We start from the raw sequence: 16,708 nt of genomic DNA, 5'->3' as shown, positions 1-16,708 counted from the left end.
TGGATGGATGTGAGCGTTCACCATGGCTACGAAACACACAAATTTACGTCTCCGCCGCGGTACCATTTACTGGTAAACAGTCCCAAGATTAGTTGCAGTTTGTTTGCTTTCAGGTGACTAATGCCGTCACTTTGGAGGCAGGCCGCTGGGTTGCTTGCCTTGCGATGTGTCACCTGCTCCACACAAGGAGAGGGAAGGAAAATGGAAATGAGAGAGGATGTGGGGAAGAGTGACACATGCAGCGGTATAGGTGTAGTGAAGGAGAGAAAATGATGGTTTTACTGTCATTCTTCGGCAGGAAGATCTTATAAGCGGTTTACATGCACTCGCTTAGCTGCACGTGCAATTAATTTAGCAAATTTAATGCATTTAGAAAAAGAATATTGCCTTGTGTCAATAAATTGCTACGTGCGTAGAAATGGTCTACTTTCTTATAATTAGGAAATTATAAGGTATCGTTAACATCACATCTATGCATATACACACATCACATATACATAACGGGTTAAAAATCAGAGCTGGGAATTCCGTCTATGTGACGGACCGGTCCGTCTATCCGCCAATGACGGACTCCCGTTTTGCTGATGGTTGATGAATGACGGGAAAAATGTGAAAACGGACTGACTAAACAGTCAGAAGCCTATGTATTTACTCCGTCTTTTGTCTGCAGTCCTATCTTTAGTCTATTCCTCGCGGTGAGTGAATTTTACGTTGAATATTTGACTCTCAAATCTTATTCTGTTCACTGGGACCAAATAGTCTTTTTAGAGTAAAATGTACTCTGAGAAATTTACTATGTATTACTGGATATTATCTGAGGACCTTCTCTGCCTCTTCTACTGGCTCTCAATTGCTCTTTTGGTAAACCAAAAGCTGTTTGATTGAATGCAGAAGGCGAGCAGCTGTAGGTTTGGACTTGCTTGTATATGGGGGAAAAAAAAAATCGACTAAATATCCACAATATCATGGGGGGCCCAACGATGAACCATTGGAGTATTATATAATGTTTATCGTTCTAATAACTTCCGCTCCTCAGAGAAGACTTTCTACAAGATGTTGTCCGTTCATCCATAAGAAGAGTGCCATGGTCATACAACATGTCATCGATGAGAATCGGAACGAGAAGAGGGTGGACAAGGAGGAGGTGAGCGAAAAACATGAAGTCACGGCCCTCTTCACAGTGAGATCCCAGTTCTCTGCTCCAGGTTTGACTCCTGCGGGAGCAGAGGACAGCGACTCTCCGGCTCCACGGCTGACTACCGTACGGTGACTGTGATGTTCCACATGTGGCGACGGGCCTCCGCTGCCCAGCCGCCACTGCCGCCGCCGCTCAAGCTGCACTGACAGCACACACAGGAAACATAGGCACGGCCAAGAGAAGCAACCGGGAGAGTGATGACAACCAAAATGACACTTTCCAATGTAGCCTTTAGCTGTTGCGAAGTGAGATGGCAATTTATTAGCTAGGTTCATTTTGGGATTACGGATGAAGAAACTCTTTCTGAACATGACCATTGTTACATAATCGACTCAAATCCTTTACTTATTGACAAAGAAAAAGCTTTTTTAAAGTGCCATATTTCATTATTTCCAGCATTTTGGGCATTTTTCTATGTAATCTAGTCAGGTGATTACAGCTTTTTTTTTGATCGACTCTTTGTAAAAGTCCACTTGTGACTAACTCAGCCAAAATTGAGCTTAAAGACCATTACTCACCGTTCGAAAACATGACAGCCGGGGTGAATAATAGTGAAAAAAATGACACATGCTCGCCTTAGCCATTATAAATGACTATCAATTAATGCTCGCCGGGAGCAATAGTAGTTATAGCGACTGTGATTTACCACTTCCACAAATGCACTCAGAAATTAAGTGGCTCTCAAAGTGGAGCTCCAACTGAATTTAAGGTTCAAGTGTGTTTAGAGCAAAACGATGGTAGTTGGCTCCCACACACACACATTGTGAGTCATCCGCTTCCCAGAGGGGCCATGCCATTTCTCTTGGCCGACCACCAGGGAAGCTGAGCTAGTTTACGGCGAGAGACCCTAACAACACTCCCGTGAACCTGAAAAACACCCGGCCAGCTCTCTGTTTCCTCTGCTCAAGACGTGAGCGTGTGAGCTCGGGCCCCTCCAACGCCCCATTTAGGTGACTGATAGCCGGGCAGATTTTCTTAAAACAGCCACCAATTATCAGACGCAGTTACGTCCAACCTCCTCCCTCGAATAATTACGACATGCGTCTGAGCCTGTATGTTTGACATAGTGTGTTCCACTCTTACTCAGGCTTAATTACTTGTAAGGATGGCAGGATGATGAAGAATGATTGTGATCCTTCATTCTGACTTGATTCATTAGAAGGTGAAGTAATAAAGGGTGAGTTCAAATTGAAGAAACGGGGTTTCAAACAGCGCGTCCACTTTGACGGTACCATTTGACAGGAGGAAAATGTGTTTTTTGGCTTCTCGTGGCTGCGTGTAAACCAAAACAGCAGATGCTACGCCGTATTGGAGGGAAAGTCTTGTTTCACCCTCAACCCACAATCATGCAACACATTTACAGGGTTTGCATTCCACTCAGAGAAACTACGAAGTGGGTGTAAAGCTTCTAGATTTCCACCAGTGTCTTTTTACTGTGGTTACGGAGGCGGTAATCATTCACTAGCTGAAATAAAACCTAAAACTAACCCTAGTGTTTCTGTTGTGTTTCACTTTCCAGTACAACTGGAATACATGAAAGGCAATTCTATCAAAAGGAAAAATGGAACTTGATGGATTTGCATATCGCATAAACAGATGTGGTATCACTCATTCCAGGGGTTAGCTGTTGGACAGGCGGTTAAGAATTCGCCAGGTTTGATTTGCACCCTATATCACATATGGATAAATAAAAAAAAGTGAGAAAGAGCACCAAATGTTTCTTGGGCGCTGGAAAGCTTCCCACCTCATTACCTTCATCCACAATCATATTGATTACATTTTGCATCATCCAGCAGGCACTCGCTACAAGTTCGACCCCCCCTCCCCCCAAAAAAATCCTTGCTGTTGAGGGAAAGACAAACAAGATTGCTGGTGTTTAGTGAGTGCGATGTTATAGGATGGATGTTTAGCAGTCCCTCGGAACAGCCTGAATGATTATTCACAGCTTTAGGAGGAACTCTATTTCTGAACAGAAACACTGCATTGGGATATTGCATAACGTGCTGCTCGAAATAAATCGAGGTTTGAGGTTTTCCTATAGGAGAACAAACTCACTGTATTATTGTTATAAAATCTCAACTCTGCCCAAGGCCGTGCTGATTATTTACACTGGACACCCTCCTGAACAAGCACCCGGAGTGCTTTTATGTGATTCACTTTAACTCATCTCCACAAGAGGGGGCAAAACCCCAAGTGGGAGTCATATCTTGCATGAAAGGGGAACGTTCACACTCCCCTTGACATGGATAGAAATGCGCCATGAGCCCCACAAAACACACGTAAATGACAGCATACAGTTGGATGTAGTTATCTCTCAAATTTCTCCCTGCCTTGTCTTTTTTTTACCCCCTTCCGCAGCAACGATTGGTGTGTGTTCCATGTAATTTGTTTTAATGACGCTCATTTCACTGTCAAGATCCTAATGATGCCAATGAATTAATCGGGCCACCTAGTTAAAGAAGCTGCCATCCGAAGCGTCTCTTTATAAATGATGTCTACAGTATTTGTTAGAGCAGAGAGAATATTGTATATTGTTCAAAATGAATGTTCTGTAGACATCCGGGCGCTGCGTTGCACGAAGCTGCTTCATGCTCTGTGTCTGCTATTCTCACTCACAGTCATTTATTTCCATTTAATGGGGCTGCTACATGTGAACATGAGATTAAATACAAACAAACACTGATTGCGTGAGGTTACAGTGAGGGTCAGTTGTAAATTATCGTGTATATAATATGGCAGGATAAAAGGGAAGCGCATGATGTAGGACATCAAAGGGGCATCAATATGATTTCCATGAAGAACAAATGGCTACTGAATGATATGTTCAGCAAAATAACATTTGGGCATCATAGAAAAACAATAGAGGAAAATAAATTGTTAACAAGTAATTGGAAGTATTAACTAAGATGGAGTGAGATATTTCCTGAAAAATGTTAGCATACCTTTTCTTGTCTCCTTGAAAATGGACTGACACGATTTTGTCTGAAATGATGCCCGCACTGATGATGAAATTTCATGTTTAAAGGGGAAGTCAACCCAAACATAGTTTTTTCCAAGAATGTGTTCTATGCAAGAGCACTATTTGAAACAAGGCATTCTGATAAATATTGTTTTTGTGGAATAACAGTTAATCCACCCGTTTTTAGCCATCTCCGGGGGCGGCCATTTTGTCACTTCTGTCGACTGAAAATGACATCACAACTGCTTTGGGCTGACCTGTTTTCTGAAGCTGAGCCGTGATTGGTGATTACGTGAGCCCTGAGTAGTTCTGATGTCATTTTTAGTCGACACAAGTGACAAAATGGCCGCCCCCTGAAATGGCTAAAAAGGTGTGGATTTTGCTGCTTAACTCATATTCCACAAATGCAAAATTAATCAGAATGCCGGGTTTCAACTAGTGGGCCCGCTGGGAACATATTCCTTGAAAAAAATTTATTTGGGTTGATTTCCACTTTAAATAAATATTCCCCTTAAATGGGACATGCAAATAATTGCACATGGATGTGTCAATTATGAGAAAAGAACTTGGAACGAGGGTGAAATCAGGTCAGATAGTTTCCAGTTTTCCCTTGAACTTTAGATTAACTGGCATCAGACACGTGTAAAATGAAACAAATGTAATTTAAAACATTCAAACACACAACTAAAACACTCACAGTTGAGGGCTTTAATCAGCACAACACAACATGGCGCAAACGTGTTTCATAAAGTCTAAAATATAATAGAGGAAAAATGTACATCATCCATCCACTTCAACCCAAAAAACGCTGGTCAAATATGATGCGATGACAAATGAGTGGGACGTTTTCGGCCTCGACTGTTTATTTTTAGTAATCAAGGTCGTGGTGACGTTTTTTTTTTTTTTTTTTTAAATACAATGCAATGAAGCTGGATTGAAACTCCTCGATGTCTTCAACTGGTTACAAGATTTATATGATGTCAGTATGCTACCAGAGATGGCAGGTAATATTTTTTGAATGTGTTGTCAGGGTTACCTTCTCGGAATAAAGCAATGAAGTATCTCAAGTCGTGTGTGTGTGTGCCATATATTGTTCCTGTTTGCACAGACCGTAGCAATTTGTTAGACTGCTGCTATTGAGGCAAGACATGCTTACAATCGGTGTGTGTGTGTGTGTGTGCGCGTGTTTTGACATTCGAGAGCATATACCTACATGTGTGTGCATGTGCATGTCGCCTACTGTAAGCTTGCAGCGCAGGTATTATTTTGTACGGTTTGATTTGTGAGCTGATGTTTGGACTGAATCATTTTTCTCTCCGATACGCCTCATTTGTTTGAGGCGGGGAGGAAAGCATGACAAAACTTTTTAGTGCCTTGATTTATTGACAAGAACAGACCTTTTTTTTTTTTCTTTTTTGGAGTGACTATTCTTTTTTTTTTTTTTTTTTTTAACCCTGCCAAATGTCTGAGACCCGTCACATGCTGCGCGGGGTATTAATTTCTTTTCGTCCTCCTCTTTATCCGTTGTTTTTATTCCTGTCTAGCGGTAAGGCCTGAGAGAAAAGCCAGGGTGGCATCAACTCGCAGCATCAAGTGGTACGCGAGTGTGATTGGCGCCTGGCACACGGCGCAGAGCCCCGGCCTGAGTCAGCGACCCGACAAAGCATGCAATAAATGTTCTTTTTTTTCCCCCCTTGTTTTTGTATAGTTTTTCCAACTTAAAGCTACAGTAACCTAGTTCATTTATATTACACATGATAAGTAATCTTGTGCTAACATACGATCCGTCTGGGCTGGTTCTCTATTGGTTTATTAGATAGAAGTGATGTGAAAAATCATCATCATAACATCAACTGCATTCTATTAATCTTACAGGAATTTCACTGAGAAAATGAATTGAATTTTGCAGTGTATTGGGAAGATTTTCCACTTGGATTGGGGTCAATGAGTACAATTTGGAGCAACTTTAACTGCCATCTAATGGAATGGACTGGACTCATCTTTTTTTTTCGTCAAATAAGTCATGTTTACAATTGTTTTGGGAGGGGGATCTAGTTCTTTGTTGGCGGAAGAAAATACAACTAAATAACGCCCTTATGTGTCAGTGAAATATCATGAGAACGGTTTGATGGATCAGTGACCCCGAGGTTTAGTGTGGCAATGCCATACTGGTAAATAAATGACAACATTTTGGCAGATAATATTCGACTCAATACAAGCAAATATTAGAGGTGCAGATTACATCATGGCCCTGTCAATCACCCAGCAAATTGCTGTGTTTGCAGAGGCTGACATTGAAAAAAGTTAGTAACAGGGCTGGTGACATCACTTCAACTTGGATGTGCCCCGCTGGTTTCAAATGGAAAAACAAGTGTGAGTCTGACCCGACTTGGTTTGTCCTCCATTTGGGCCATAATGGAGACACGTAGAGCTGATTTACATGTGCGTCAGAGGCTGCACCTCGTCAGCAAAAACACAAACAAGGCGGAATGTAAGTTGTTGTGCAAAGAGCAAAAGCGCAGCAGCGAGAAGTTGCGTCCCAACGTAAACACAGACGAGCCTTGGACTAACAGAACTCCCGCTCTGTCACACGCTCACACGTACACAGGCACTAATGCAGTGCAAAACAAATCAAATGCTGAGTTGGCTTTCCTTACAAATAGACACAAACTAGTAGTTACTGCCATAAATAATACCAACATTTTAGATTGAAGTGCTTTAACAGCAAGTTTGATCCAATGACTGTTCTAATGTCTTTTCTGTTTTCAATCCAATGCTTTTCCTGTAAAATACAACTGTTGAACAATACTATGATACGAATTTGGATTTGCAAAATGTGCAAATTATTTTGGATTTCTCCAATGAGCCGTCGAGCAACTTTTTAAAATAAACCTACGGAAAAGTACGTCTTCGCGACAGTGACTCTCCTCGAATTTTGGCTGCAAAGTGAGCAGAGGTCAGCTGCCAAAGGAAGTAAATAAAACTGAGTTAACTTTTTCTAATGTATATAATAATATAATAATATATAATGGATGGATATAAAATATATCGGGACCTAATCTATATCACTTTTCCTATGCAGGATCTGTTGGTGGTGACGTTTCATAACCGGGTTCCTCACCAAATCAATGACAAAGTAACATCGGCATCGTAGCACTTTGGTTTCCACAAGAGTGCCGCAGGTCTTACTTCATCAAGTTCATCATGTCCCGGAGCAGTAAATCACTCTCCGGATCAATTGAAAAGCTTATTTATTTTGGAAGTGACAGTGTCATGGCAATGCTCGCTCTCACGGCCGATGCCCGATGTCAATCTCACTTGATCCGTCCTGGATGAGAGTCAGCAGTTTCCTGTAAGCACTGTTGTTTTACCACTACAGTAATCACCGCTGTCAAAGCTAAGTCACCGAAACCCCAACTATTAACGTCTCCATTCGTGCTTCTTCCACTCGGTCCATCTCAGTTTTTCCCACTCTCGCAAGAATCACCGTTTCATAGCAACACTAAATCTCTCTTATATGGGGGGATATGTATTGTTTGGAAAGGGGTCACAAATCTGGACCTGATGGTGGAAAGTGTGTACAGGGATTAAATTAGACCGTTGAACTTTTGTAAGAAGGGGAATATCATATTTAGAACCTTAAATTATGGCGAATGCACTTATTACATATATTTGATTCCAAATACAGCTGCTTTAGTTTAATTAATTGAAGAAAACGCGTGTGTTTTGCCCATATGTGTGAGGGCGCTCACCTCTCTGATGTGCAAATGGAAGCGTTTACATTTTATCGCCTGCTTACTTTTGACGGCATGGTAATTTCGGTGGCCTAAGAAAATAACTGACCAATTGCAGATAATTGGGAGAGATGGCTGCCATGTCGACTAAGGGGTTAAAGGTTGGCGGTGACAGGCTGTTTGCCAGCTGTGGATGGGTCACGGGAGATTACGTTTGAAGGATGGTCAGCGAAAGCAACAAAAGAGTTTGGGGGGAATACACATATTTAACTTCATTTGAAAAAGGAACTGATATATTCATGCATATTCATGTACCCCCATCACACAAAGTGTGGAATTTTTAAGCACAGGAGTACCATAAAAAAATATGAGTACACGCAGATCCTTGCTGAGCACTTAACCCATTTATCATGTTCTGTCTCAGAAACCTTTTCTTCTTGTAACTTGGCAGAACATTTGTGCACATTCGATATTTTCCCCCTGTCTGATTTGACACACATTTACAGCACATGGCTGTTATGTTCATATGCACAAAAGTCCTTTGGTACATTCGAGCGTTGAAGGAAAGAATTAGCAATCGTACCTCAATGTTATTCCACTCTCCAACTCCACGCAGTTGTTGCCCCTGACGCTTTGTTTTGAAGCACAGCTGCACATTTGCCACACTTAGTGTACGCGACTGAATATTAAATCCCATTCAATTAGATCACAGGTTGATGGAAATAACGGAATTCTGTTTGTGAGACCTCATTTTCAAACGGGAACATTTTATAAATACTTTTTTTTTTTACATTCCTGGGTTGTTTTTCCTCTTAAAAATAGAAGTGACTCACAAGAAGCAAATACACGCCTTGAACAGAGACAATGTTGAGTAAAATAAACTAATTACATTTCACATTATGGATCAACAAACTATCATCCATTTTGGATATGTTAAGATATTTGGATAAGCGTCCTATATTGACTCAAGCCTCGATTCACATTACTGCGATGACGGTCCCATTGGCAATGTTTACATGAGCAATAGTCATGACATAGTGATGTAAAACATTTTGTTTTTGATGACCTTCAACCAGTTTGGTTGTAATTGGATGAAGCAATAAAACTGAGAAATGGAGTTTCATGCTCATACTATAACAACTTTTAACATGTTTTTGCACTCACACTAAACTGCTTGACTGTGTCTTTTTTTTATATTTGTTATTCACGACCATAGGAACAGCATTTCACATCAATACAAGGTTATTAACTATTTCAAGACATTCTTAGAGTCAACAAGTTAGGTTAGAGCACAGATACTCCAACAAAAGTCGCTACAACACAGCTCAACCATTTTACATTTTATTTTTGACAGCCACCACAGCATATGAAAAACTTTTTAAGGCAGGCTACGATTTTACATCACAGATAATGGGGTAGTCAGATTAGTTACACATCCAATTATTGGCCAGCAGAAAACAAACAAGTGCATACATTTTGCCACTTATTCTCTGATATTTTACATATTTTCTTCTGCATGCTTGTGATTACCATGCTGTTTTGTTTCTCCTTTAAACAAATTTAAATCGATTTCAAACAACTACAGGTATGTGTTTATTTGACTGAATTCACTTGAAATTTAGTGGGGGCTCCAATTGACATGTTTGATTGGCCTTTAAGACTTGTACGTACTGTATGTGACTTAGTCCCACCTCTGCCATAAGGGCATAGTGCTTTGCGCTTTATATAAAACATCATGGTAAGTCTAAGATTTGCATGTTTAGCTTTTTGCATCACATCTGACAGTGAGTTATAAAATGAGAGTATAAACAACATATTGGAAGCTCACTGCACTATAGTGTCAACCTTTTCAGGGATTCCCACAGTGGAATGGGAGCCCTGATGATGAGTGGGATGGCGCAACATAAAGCCGTGGAGTGAAACTGTTAATTCTCTCCGATGTCATTGCAGTGTCAGTCAACTCTGACCGCTGATTCTCAGAGTGCTTGTCCACAACGAGCTGCAGAGTATAATCAGCGCTTTGATTTTCCTCTGGCGACACAACATAATCACAGACTGCCGTACCGCAGCGTGGTTGCATCTTCATCGGCGGCGGCCTGCCCTGTGACAGCTAAATACCACGTCCATGTGTTCCCATTAGTCTCCTTCTGATTGGCTGGCTTAGTGCGGTTATACTGCTTAATTCCACATCATGTCTGGGTGGTTGGCCTGGCTCTTCTTGTTCTGTCTTGTCGTGTAGCTGGCAGCGTGGCCATTGGAAACAACAAACAAACAGCAATGCAGCAATGTCATGTGCGGGGAGTCCACACTATGAAAACCAAGACCAAAAACAGTTTGAATAAGTACAGTTCTTCCCAAAATCTGTCCCGCAATTGCATTATCACCAAATTTGAATTATTAATCTCGTAGAGCGCCATTTACTTTAATTGTTCCTCACTCAGACTACCACCTAGCGGCTTTTTTTTCCTGGGAATATGGTCTGCTTTGGTCCAATATTGTATAAAAGTGTCGAGCTTGCTAGATTGCTTCCAAAAAAATTTGTGTAAATCACCAATCAGCACATCAGTGTGTCGAAAACATATTTGTATTGCTACTATGCTTCAAAAGGAAATACAAAATGGACGTTTTAATTTTTGCAAATTGGCCACAAGATACAAGACTTCCTATTAAGTTTAAACTCATGGCAGGCATGGGAATCCTTTTATTGATTGTATAAATTCTTCTGTGTGCAATTAATTGTGTATTTAGTGTATCTTGAATCATTTGAGGCAATATAGGCAGTGGGTTTGAATATTTGTGGAGGTTACACGTTCTCGCCGTGCTTGCTTGGCTTTATCTCACGTTCCAAATACACGCAGGGTTAATTGAAGACGCTAAATAGTCCATCCGTGTGAATTTTCTGCATATGTTCCCTGTCCAGAGTAAACCCCGCCTCTGTCCCAAAGACAGCTGTGTTCGACTATCATAACCAGCAGCACTAATGAGGACAAGCAAAATAGAAAATGGATGGATAATTTTTCCAACAATAACTCAAGAAAATTGTTGCATTGGTTCGCTGAAAACATTCAAATTAACCGTGCATAGTCAAGTGCTTCGGTCGGTATTTGCTGACTATGTTCAATATCAATGGCCGCTGGTTTTGCAGTCCGTTTGCGGTAAAGTTAGTTTGCTTTAAAAGAAGGGATTTCACCCTACAATTCTACACAAGGTTTTGTCATTCAGCACCAGCATTTAATTCCCATTGATTAATATACACACTGTACTGGTGATTTTAGTCAACATTCTGAGCATATTATACCTGTCTAAACATATCAGCTTGCGGAGCCTAATTCATATGAAATCATAATATGGGCTCCCGTTGAATAGGAGCCACCGGGGCCAGACATGAAGCCCTTTTGGCACTGGCCCATTTCCAACTTTGGGTTCCTTGAGGACTGGCCAGCCCCCACCAGACATTTGGCCTCGAAGGCTCCAAACGCTTCCAGGTTCATGTCATGAGTTAGAAAAGGAACAAAACGACTCCGCCCTCCGTCTCTCCGTCTGAATGTAAATAGTTGATTGTTGTGTATAGAGCACGGAGAATAGGGCGAGTCTACTCCCCTCACTTGCCCCTGCCGTTGGCCCTGGTGCCGTAGATGTACGATAGCGGCTTAGTCTCGCTGTTTAGTCACGGCCTGACTCAGCTTACTGAGAGGGAAATCATGAGGAGGCTTAACCGGCGCTACTGTCAGGTCGACCGGCAGCTGCACCGGGCACGAGCGCTGCAAAGTCATGCTTTCTGACATGTAATCCAAACGTTTAATTGGTCGCGATCTTTAGCTATGAGTGTATGAGTCTGGGAAAGTTTAATTCAATGTATCTGTTGCAGTATGCCATGACATGCCCTTATTAGCCTCACAGATGAGTTATGAGTCATATCTGCTGCAGACGAAGAACATGCCTACCACGGAAAGAACAATAATCTCCGAGGAAGCCGTTTGATGACATGTTATTGCTAACGGTGCCATAGTGCATGGCAGAGGCTCTGGAGAAAAGATGCTCATGTTTTACTGATCCATGTTAGCCATAATGCTGCACTTCTGTTCATCATCAATGTATGTTTCCAGCTAACACTAACATTGTGATTATGGTGCTCTGTGCTTGGCATTGCTATAGTTGCCAACTTGCTGTGTACACGTATTTCCACCCATGGTTATATAATCATTCATACGTAAAGTGCCATGTACCTCTTGTCAAAGCAGCCACTGAAGGAAGAGTTCTGTTGATTTGGACTAGAGTACAATGAATACATCATTGATGAGCTGTGTGGATAATCAGTTGCAGTGCCTAGGGAGGAATTCTAAAATCTCTGAAAAGTTTGAGGAAGATTTTTTTTCAGGTAATGACATGACCTGGAACTACTACTGCTTTGCAGAGGTGGGTATGGGCTGCATTTTTGCTGTTACATTTATTAAGCAAATTTTTGACTAAATTATTGTTAGAATAGTTTTATTACACCCTTTTTTTTTAAGTTGTTCTTGTGTATTTTTTATCAGAAAGAAATGCTACTTTTATTATAGACTGAGTTCGCCACTTCAATTTTATCTCTCTATTTTTGCTTTTGTGATCCGTTTCTTTGATTTCTCTGCGAGATTTGTGCCTCGGCCTCTGTCACATGACTGTTGCACCAATCCTTGTGATGTTTGATTCCAGGACATGTTGTGCTGTCTTGCAGCTGTGTAAGTTCTGGAGGCGAGGGGCCTGCTTCATTTAGTATACCACAATGGAGTGTGTTGACAATGTGGATTGACACCACTCAGGGTAGAGCAGTTGTAGACTGATTAATGATTGTTCTTTTCAGACTGACTTTTTGTATGTTTTTGCTTTTTTCCTCTTGAGGCAAGGCTTACTGGTAGTGGTGTTTTCGTAGCTCTGTTTTGTTAAAGTTTTGAATTTCCCCTCTTATCCCAGGCGCATTAACATTCATTGTTCTTTTCACATAGCCGCATTAAAAAAAAAAAAAAAAAAAAAAAAGGATTATCAGGATTCAGCATATTCATCTAAATTCAGTTTTGCAACAGTTATATTTCAAAATGTGTGAAATCCCTAGTGATCTCCACAATGGTTATTGGGAATAAATAAAAATAACATTTGTATTTTAGGACAACTTTTTCAACCAGTGCAAAAAGTGCAACCAGGAAAAATACGCTGAATAATGCTAACGTTTAAAGAAGAAGTGGACGGAGCAATGTCTTGTTGACACGGAAGTCGCTACGACTTCCACTACTACTACTACTACTACTACAGTATTTCCGGTAGATTTGGTCAATCTGAGCATGTCAAATTTTGTTCCGATCGAAAGTGTGATGCATGAACATGAAAGTACCGGTACTAATCGGATCAATATTTTTAGTGTCCGTTAAAACATTGCATCCGATCATACCATTAATCCGAACTCTGATCGGATTAATGACGTTTTGTCCATGTAATAGTAACTGAAAACAAGCAGGGAACTAAATACAAACAAATTGTATGAGACAACGAGGCACACCTGGACAAGACATGAGTGGCTGAAGGGAACTGATTGGTTGACAGAAGGAACAGGGCTGAGAACAGGTGCAGACAAAAACCAAACGAGCAGACGCGGGACACAGATTGGGGTGGCAATGATGAAATAACAAACAAATCTGTTGTTTAAAATGTATTAATTAGAGAAACAAATAAACACAGGAAATAAAAAGCTCATAAAGGTGTACAGGAGTTACAGTGCAAGGGACCTCAGCTGTTCTGCTAGTATAATAACAGGCACAGAAGAACTGACACGTATGTCACACTAGACTAGATATCAGCTAAAATAAATAAATAAATAAAAAGATCAGTTATTCCGACTAGTCTTCTAATGTGACAACTGCTCCTCTATTAACACTTTTATTTAACAAGCCTCTAGGTCAACAATGATGTTATCTTTGGAGTACAACGTGTATGCTAGGGTAGGAGGATGGTGGGCGGGGAGAAGGAGAGCATGTAAAAGTCACTTCTCGTATGGACCGCAGCAGGCCTATCTGATCGACCACTTCACTACTACTTCGATGTGTTTTACCCGTGATAGGGGAGAGCGAGCTAACGGTGGTAGGCCAAATGAGTTTCCCAGAAGCCAGACATGAAGAACAGCTGCTGGAAGCATTGAGGTTTGTTGACGCTTGTGGGGCTGGCTTTGCAACGTCGCCCCTCGGGTACCCTCAAAATGGAGAACCCCCACCCTTCGACTGCACCGACAAGCTGAAGTTTACATCCAATCAAACTGTCTGCTGTACTTTGACTCTCAGCTTACACTTAGCTAGCCCTCCCCTACTCGGTCAAAATATTTTGCAGCATCAAAAACAGTGGTGGGAATAAAATGGATTTCTGCACTGCATCTCAACATTTGTACAGCACATACTGCGAATTGTAGATGCATGGCATATTTTGTTAAATCTCACTTCTTTACATTGAGATTTTGATATGCTTTCTACACACACAAGGAATTATTTTGTTGGAAAATGTCCCATTTCCACCAAGCAGGACAGTTCAGTTTCGGTTCAGCCTGACCACACTGCCAGAACACTTTAAAACATCCCTCCAGTCCGTCTCGGTCACACCGAATTTTTACTGTCGTACATCTACCTTGCTCATCCGTCTATCCACACTTTCTCTTCCCATTAATCACTCGGCAAAGCTTTGAGGCTGCTGCTTGGGGACCTTGATGCAAGGACCATAAGAGGCGGCGGATCATTATATCTGGCTGTCAGCAATGACGGGTGTTAAGTGCAGTCAGGGGAAAACCAAGCACACGGAGCGAAATGTTCCGTTTGTCAAACTGACACAGGACAAAAAAGACAGCATCGCTCTAACGTAGAGTTAGCCTGATATAGAATTACAGTTACGTTTCTCATTAAATGTCTTTATAACTGTAGTGGTTTAATATTAAATATTATAAACTGGAGGTAGTGGCTATTTATTGCAGTGGTCCCCAACCTTTTTTGTGCCACGGACCGGTTCAGAGAAGTACTGTACACGCTTTTCGCGTCCGTTGGCTTTACGGTGAGTTGGTAGTGGCTAAACCGCGAATGCTACAGCGGCTACGCTAGTCACCGTAATATCACGATTCTCAATCGTATAATCAGCCAGCCCTACTGAGCCTGGTACTTGTCCGTGGACCGGTGTTTGGGGACCACTGATTTACTGATTTTTGCAGTCATGTGTGCATGGTCGAGGACACACAATGCCTCTCAAGCAAAATGGCAAGTTGTTAAATATATCCCACCATACACACACGAACCGAAGGAGATGTAGGCATGCGGGAACAGGTAGGCCGTTGCTAAGCACGAAAATACTCCTGAAAAATATAGTTACTTCACACCTGCCAACTAAAACTCCTGGAGAATTTGGAAAGTTTTGCATATTGAGAGATATTAATGCTAAATAGCTCTTTTGGGATCTGCTCGATATTTCTGCCAAACACGGCTTGAAGAGTTTCTGGAAAAAAACACCAGAGGGATTAGATAATTTGCACTTAAAATAGCGTTGTCAAGAACAATATTCGTATTTTTCCTTCAGTGCAAAACAGATACTTTCAAGTCCGCCGTCACGGTCCATTAACGGGACCACGCTGTCCGTGTCTTTTGGTCTCTTGGCTTACATTTGTGGGATTCTCTTCTCTTCCCTTCAGATGAAGTCTACCTCAATGAGGCAGAATCAGGTCAAAGATTGGGAAAATATTGACAACCTCTCAGATTCCATTTTATTTCCTTTGTCAAATCTCTTCGGCAGACGCTTGACCATGCCTGTCACATGGGCACGTGGAGTTCAAGTCACTGTCACTTTTTATGGGTCTTTGTTTGGTGAGTATCTAAATCATAAGCTTGGAAAAGCCTTCTTCATGTCTGTTATAATATTTTGCAGGTATTCCTGGTTCATTTTTCGAACCAGACTATTTCCAAAGTCAAATATTAGTTTTCATACAAATGTCTAAAAATGTAAGATAATTGCATAGTGCGAAAATACGCTTCAAGCAATAAATATTTTCTTTCAATGTTGGAGTCATAGCTTTTCATATGGATTTCATTTAGTATATAGTCTATAGAATATACTGTATATACATATTTAGGACTCAAACCTCCATTTACTGTACACCGTACAAGAATACTGCATTCCAAATAAAAAATGATGCATTACAGATCACAATAATTCAGCAACTACGATATTGGCTTTGTAGGAGAAACATCCCTCAAAGTGATTTTGATCAGATCCAGATTTTTTGTTCCTTCATATTTTATTGGAGCATAACAAAGCTTTGACACGAGCCACACCAGATCCAGAAACGCTTTGGATATCTTATAACGTTGCACTAAATAAAACTGCCAGACAGTTGCCATCGAACAAGTTGAATCCAGTGTCTTTGCCCAAATAATATGCAGCCTGTTTGCCAAATGCCTCTCTGGAAAAGTACATTTCACAGTATCAAATGATCCGATTGTCTGGAAGGCCTGAGGATATCATGTTGAGCAGTTTGTCAAAATAAACCTCTTTTAAGGATTACTTTGAATGATTTGGACTTTCTTTGACAGAAAATGTCCAACTGCCGCAAGTGAAAGTGCATACCCAGTGTTAATCCAATAAGTCATTGGAGCCAACCTATGAAGATGTCATGGGCGGTTGTGCTTGCACATAAAGCTGCGGGCCTGCCTTGCTCTGCTTTAGGTATATAATGTGATATCACTTTCTTGGCTGGAGTTTTGGAACAGTATGATCCAAGCGTCCATATCATTATATCATATGTTTAAGGCTGAGACACGTTGC

At 41.1% G+C, this 16,708-nt stretch overlaps 1 long non-coding RNA gene and 1 other non-coding gene across 2 annotated transcripts in view; one reads left to right on the top strand and one right to left on the bottom strand.

The window, feature by feature from the left end:
• LOC147129173 (uncharacterized) overlaps positions 1-16,708 on the bottom strand; it is a 113,707-nt gene that overhangs the window by 16,725 nt on the left and 80,274 nt on the right. The gene's annotated exons all lie outside the window — the stretch shown is intronic.
• On the top strand, positions 3,403-3,542 carry LOC147129174 (U6atac minor spliceosomal RNA). Its single transcript, XR_015083400.1, has one exon. It is a non-coding gene; the product is annotated as a U6atac minor spliceosomal RNA (small nuclear RNA).

This window comes from Filicampus tigris, chromosome 19 (genome assembly GCF_054856515.1).
Source record: "Filicampus tigris isolate MCC_2025a chromosome 19, RoL_Ftig_1.0, whole genome shotgun sequence".
Classification (NCBI taxonomy): domain Eukaryota; kingdom Metazoa; phylum Chordata; class Actinopteri; order Syngnathiformes; family Syngnathidae; genus Filicampus; species Filicampus tigris.
Note: the sequence above shows the minus strand (reverse complement) of the source record. Positions and strands in the feature narration are given on the sequence as shown.